Here is a 6493-nt window from a genome sequence, read left to right on the forward strand (position 1 = left end):
ATTATCAGTGTGGAACCAGTTTCACTCGATAAAGACATTTGAGAAGGGCGTATCTGTTTTAAATATTTTTGTAATTCGTAATTTAAATATTTCTGTATCGCGAAACCGTTGCATCATATCAAAAAGTGGTCAAAGACAAACTTGTAGGAATTTTGACGGGTTTTCCGAAAAAAAAACTGAAAGTATGTTGAGTATGTTGTTGTTGTTGGGAGTATGGGCTCAGAGATATAAGCTAATAGAGTTATTTACGTGCGCATGTATTGCGTGTACGTACACGAAAAAAAGTGAGGTTAAATTTTGTACCGTCCAGCAAAACAAATGGCGTGCTAGTGTGCGTGAGAGCGGGCTTAGATAGCTCTATAGAGCTATCTAAGAGCGATCTCACGCACACTAGCTTACCATTTGTTTTTGCTGGCGGGTACAAATTTTAACCTAAAAATCCATCGTGTACGTACACACAATACATGCGCACGTAGATAACTCTATAGAGCTTTATGACGTTTCGCGTACGCACACTAGCGCACCATTTGATTTTGCTGGCCGGACAAAATTTAACCTCACTTTTTTTCATGTACGTACACGTAATACATGCGCACGTAAATAACTCTATCTAGAAATTAAAAGTGAGAGTGTGTGCGTGCAACATGGAGTTAAACTTTTCAAAGTGCCATGGGAACCTTCACAGCAACTGCACAGAAAAATTAACTCCATGTTGCACACATTCTTACTTTTAATTTCTCGATTGCATTGCTCATAACTCATAACTGAGTTATTTCGATCAAAGATAATGTTATGGGAAATTGGACGAGCTCTCCGATAAAAATATTTACGAGACTGAAAAATCAAGTCTGTCTTATAAAAATTGTCAAAAACCATAAAAACCCTATTTTTCCACATTTTTATTTTTTAAACCGCTTTAACTTCGCTAGGATCGGACTTAGGACAGTTGTCAATATGAAGACTTTTATGAAAAATTGTCTGAAGAATCGATTCCCATATTTGCGTTTGAAATTTTTGACGTTTAGTGCACTTCTAAAAAAAAACAGTTTCAGTAAATGATTTTTGTATTTTTTTAGATGAGTTGCTCAATCCTGCCTTTTTCGTATGTCTTTTTGTAACATCTTAGGCTATTTTCACAAAAAAATCGAACAAAAAAAATCGTGGGCTCACCTTCAAATTTAACTTTTAAACTTAAAAATCTAAAAATCTCATAAAAGAGACGTGTTTTTTTTCATTCAGTGTATTTTTTCGGAAAGCCCGTCAAATTTCCTCCAAGGCAATTGTAAACCTCTTTTTACACCTTAGCTTCCATCCACCCCGGGATTCGAACTGATGATCTTTGGATTGTGAGTCCAACTGCCTACCAGCGACTCCACCAGGACAGGACCCAGGGAGACGACTCCTACACCTGGACTGAGCTAACGACCTAACCTCTAGGTTAGTCCGGGGCCAACATTTACTTCCCGTCCGACGGAAGGCGTGATCAGACAAATCTCGTCTCAAAATTTGCCACCGGGACCTTCTGGTATCGAACCCAGGCCGACTGGGTGAGAGGCAATCACGCTTACCCCTACACCACGGTCCCGGCACACGAATATAAAGTGAGGTTAAATTTTGTCAGAGAGCAAAATCAAATGGTGAGCTAGTGTGCGTACGCGAAATTTTATAAAGCTCTATAGGCAGCCTAGCTTATTTTTCATGAATAAGTTGATTTTTAAGCTGTTTCATTTTTCATATAGAACTGAAACAGTCCACCCGCAACGCGGAGTTGCAATTTTATTTTTCGAGCAGTATTTTGAAATCGAAATAAAACTGCTCGACGAGTTTGTTTCAAATGTGAGACGATTTGGAACTAGAATAGAACCCAAAAAAAAATTATCAGATATATAGAGATATCCACGTTTTCTTACACATACCATGAAAGCATTTTTTTGAAACAACATTTAGATAAGCGCGTTGCGAGCATCGTGTTCTAGTTTCATTTCCGCCAGTTCTAAAAATTTAAAACTGCTCGCAATTTGAAACAATTATAAAAGTCAAAGTAGTTATGTCACAGACATAACCGGAATGGCGTAGACTACGTAAAGTTTTGAGATGTGGACATAGAGTTTTCCATATTTTAATTTTGAAGAATTAGCTAGATACTTGAAATACATTAACGGAATAAGATCGTAAATGGGAGATGGGCCCCCCGACAAAACAGAACATACACAAAACAGAACTCCGACACTCGGTCGCGTTGCTCGGATGATTTTCCCCTCAAAATTACAGATTGTCAAGTCAAACAGATTGGCCGATACAATTTAAATCGGCCTGGCAACCTATGCCTTGCCAAACCAAAAATATCTAATTTTCGGCAACACTGGAAAATGTTCAAATTTATCGTGACTTTGACGTTATTCAAAAAAGAGTAAACAAAAAGTCCTTTGGAGAAAAATCGGCATGAAGCGTTTCAGTAAGTTTTGCAACAGAGATCGCAAAACGTTGTTGCGAGGGTGGGATTCTTTCGGTTTTCGAAGGAAAATCAAGAATACTGGTTGAAACTGTGCGGCTATGGCAGAGAAGAGGAGTTAAAATCTCAGAGGATTTGTAGCGTAAGTTGATCAATTTGTTGTTTTCATCTACTAGAATTCAACCATCCAGCAGCATCGAATAATGTTTTTACAATTCACAGAATACTTCTGGTGACTGTATGGAATCGTCCTCTTCGACTGCACCTCGCCGTTGGTTTTTTTGTTGGATGGAATCTATCCGACTGAGGTGTCCTCAAATATCACAGCTTAAAAAGTAGTAATCCAGCTGCGTGTAAAAGGCCTGGGTGTAAAATAAATATTGCATTATTTTATGTAATGTTATGTGATTTTACACCCTGAAATATGTAGCCCATCAGTATGAGAAACCTACTTGACCGAAATGTCAAGCTGATATATGCGTTTATCCTTCCAACTTATAATCGGTCTGATGGCCGAGTGGGCTAAGGCTCCATTCCTTACTGTTGGTGCTGGGTTTGAATCCCGTCGGTTGCATTTTTTTGTGTTTGCAAAAATTGTACATGCAGTATGTAATATTAAAAGTTTATTTTGACGAAGGTGATGTGCATGCTTTTGCATGCGATTTTACCATCGGTTTTTTTGCTGTGTACCCGGCAAGAACGATCATAGAAAATAGCAACCCTTTTGCGGTATCTCATTCTCAGCAGGTGAAAGTTACCCGTTCGCTACTACCAGTTGTTGCCAATACCGAGGAGGTTTATCTACGGGAGACAACCGGAACACACCAGGAACCGTCTTTTCCGTCACCCCTGTTGTCGAGGTCCTCCGGCACCCAAGATCCGTCAGCTAATCCATTTGCCGCACGTCGTTTTCCTCCCTGCCGCGCCGGGGGATGTGTTCGATGTCTCCGCGGAATAATCTCGTCCGGTTTCAACTGAACGGAACCGTTGGCTGGAGAATTTTTGTCCGACCGTATCGGGCGATGTTGTGAACGAGTGTTGAATCAAACCAGAAAAAAAAATTATCGATTAAATTATTACACCTACAACTGAAAAGAGAACTGAGTTATTTTTTTGACATAGGACTATGTCTTTACTTACTATATTGGGGGGCCAGTTCAGAAATTCGATCCAAAGCGTCACTTTTAAGCGTTAAAAAAGGGGACATTTTGAACGCTTATATCTTTTTTCCCTGTGAATCAATCCAGATGGTTGGACCACCAATCGAAAGAGGAAGACTTCAGCTATTGTTTAACTACATAGATAGTCTGACTAAACATAGTTAAAGCACTTAAAACATGCAATCAAAATGAGTAATTTTTCAGTACAAATCGGACAGATGACCAATCAGAGCGAGCGTATGCATTCGAGACCGCGCCCCTTTTGTGCCGTTCTCCGGCTGTGCCGCTATTTAAGCAGAAAATTTCGCAAAAGCAAGTCACTTTGGAACGAGCACTCGAACTGTGCACGTCGGGCCGGCGCGGAGCAGCAGCAGCAGCGGCCAATAGAAGAAGAGGACCAGCAACCAGAAGGAAGAACCACCGGCAGCAGAAGGAGGAAATTCAAGCGAAGCGGACGGCGTGGAAGTCGCTATGATGCGGCGGTTCTCATGAAAATTGGCCAATTCGACAGTGGTGGCCAAAACCAGGAGTGGCCGATGCCCTCAAAGAAGGTTCCCCCGGGGCCTGGGGGGACATTTACAGAAACATACGAGTTGTGGCAATATGGGTATCAAAATTCATGGTTTTTGATACTGAACATAATAATGGCCATTTTGACAGTAGTGGCCACAACCTGGAGTGGCCGGTGCCCTCAAAGAAGGTTCCCCGGGCCTGGGGGACATTTACAGAAACATACGAGTTGTGGCAATATGGGTATCAAAATTCATGGTTTTTATACTGAACATAATAATGGCCATTTCGACAGTAGTGGCCACAACCTGGAGTGGCCGGTGCCCTCAAAGAAGGTTCCCCGGACCTGGGGGACATTTACAGAAACATACGAGTTGTGGCAATATGGGTATCAAAATTCATGGTTTTGATACTGAACATAATAATGGCCATTTTGACAGTAGTGGCCACAACCTGGAGTGGCCGGTGCCCTCAAAGAAGGTTCCCCGGGCCTGGGGGACATTTACAGAAACATACGAGTTGTGGCAATATGGGTATCAAAATTCATGGTTTTATACTGAACATAATAATGGCCATTTCGACAGTAGTGGCCACAACCTGGAGTGGCCGGTGCCCTCAAAGAAGGTTCCCCGGGGCCTGGGGGGACATTTACAGAAACATACGAGTTGTGGCAATATGGGTATCAAAATTCATGGTTTTTGATACTGTACATGAAAATTGACATTCCGACAGTAGTGGCCACAACCTTGAGTGACCGGTGATCTCAAAGCAGGTTTCCCGGGGCCCGGAGGGTCTTTAACAGAACCATACGAGTTGTGGCAATATGGATATCAAAATTCATGGTTTTGATACTGAACATGAAAATTGACATTTCGACCGTAGTGGCCACAACCTGGAGTTGCCGGTGCCCTCATAGAAGGTTCACCTTGGGAGAACATTTATGACAATTTTGCCGACAAATCTATGAAACAAAATAAAATAATCTTATTTCAGATTTCACTAGCAATCCAAAAACACATTCAGATTGTTTGGTCCTATGTCTTTCGGTTATGGCTCTGACATACCATCTTGAACTTTTTTTCAATAAAAAGTATTGAAAACTTCATTATTGCCGATTGATGTTATTCTTCATCCAAAAATGCATAACTCTTAAATAATTTGAAAATTTTCTAAAAATGTTTGTGCTAAAACGTTAAATTGTATGTACTTATAATTTGATTAATAAAAAAAAATTAAAAACAACATTGAAATTACAATACTTCTCATCTTTTCCCACCGTAAGAAACATAACGCGTTGCTCAGCGCGTTTGGTGTCCAACGCGTTTGGATCTGTCAAAATCGATCGGCCAATCTGTTTGACTTGACAATCTGTACTCAAAATAGGTACTTGACATTCCCGTCCGTGAGTGGGAAGCACTCATTTTGCTTGCAAAATCTCTGCATTTTGAAAACATTTTAAAACATTCAATTGTTTCAATAGTTAAACTATTTTGCCAACAATGAAAGTTTTATAGCAAATTGCTGAATAATTTTCGAATCGAATGGAACATAAATCGTGTCGATTCGATTAGAGCAAGCTTCCCATGCGCCAGTGCCAACGCACACCGCGGGTTTGGTTTTCTAGCTTCGGTACGTGCCTGAACCCATTTGTGTATTGGTATCTTGGTACATTGTACCAGCGCACCACGACACTCTCGGCTCGCCCCATCGGTTTTGTGTCTGGCACTCACCCATGGCATGAACCCAGCGTGCTGTGGTACGCGCCGTGGTATTGAACCCGTTTTGTACCGCCAGCGCATACCACGGCACGTACCTCGGCTCGTGCCGAGTGAAGCACCTTGGTTCATACACCGGGTTCATGCCATGGGTGAGTGCCAGACACAAAACCGACGCGGCGAACCGAGTGTCGTGGTGCGCTGGTACGATGAACCAAAATACCCTCGGTTCGTGTGAGTCGGGTACGGGTGTAAACCGAACAAAGCAGGCGCAAAGCAAACCCGAGGGACAAGTGAACCGCGTGTACCGCACGGTGCAGGGAAGCTTGGATTAGAGGGAAGGAAGATATAAGCGTTTGACGGATGACGCAGTAATCCAGGGCCTTCGGCCCGGGTTTTTTGAAATGGCACCCCAGTACCTTCGACAAAGACGTAAGTCAACGTCAAAACTCCGCGCTGCAGATAGTCTAAAAGTCACGAAATATTCTAGCAGAGCTGGTAGCCTTGTAGAATCCTGCTACAACGTCGTTAAAGGGCAACTGCACTCAAAACAGAGTACATAATCACGAGTTTAGTTCGTTTAGTTTGTTCACTTTTAAAGAAATTTTATTAAAAATAACCCAAATATCTGTCATATCCGATTAGCATGTACGCGT

This window comes from Culex quinquefasciatus, chromosome 2, assembly GCF_015732765.1.
Source record: "Culex quinquefasciatus strain JHB chromosome 2, VPISU_Cqui_1.0_pri_paternal, whole genome shotgun sequence".
Classification (NCBI taxonomy): Eukaryota; Metazoa; Arthropoda; class Insecta; order Diptera; family Culicidae; genus Culex; species Culex quinquefasciatus.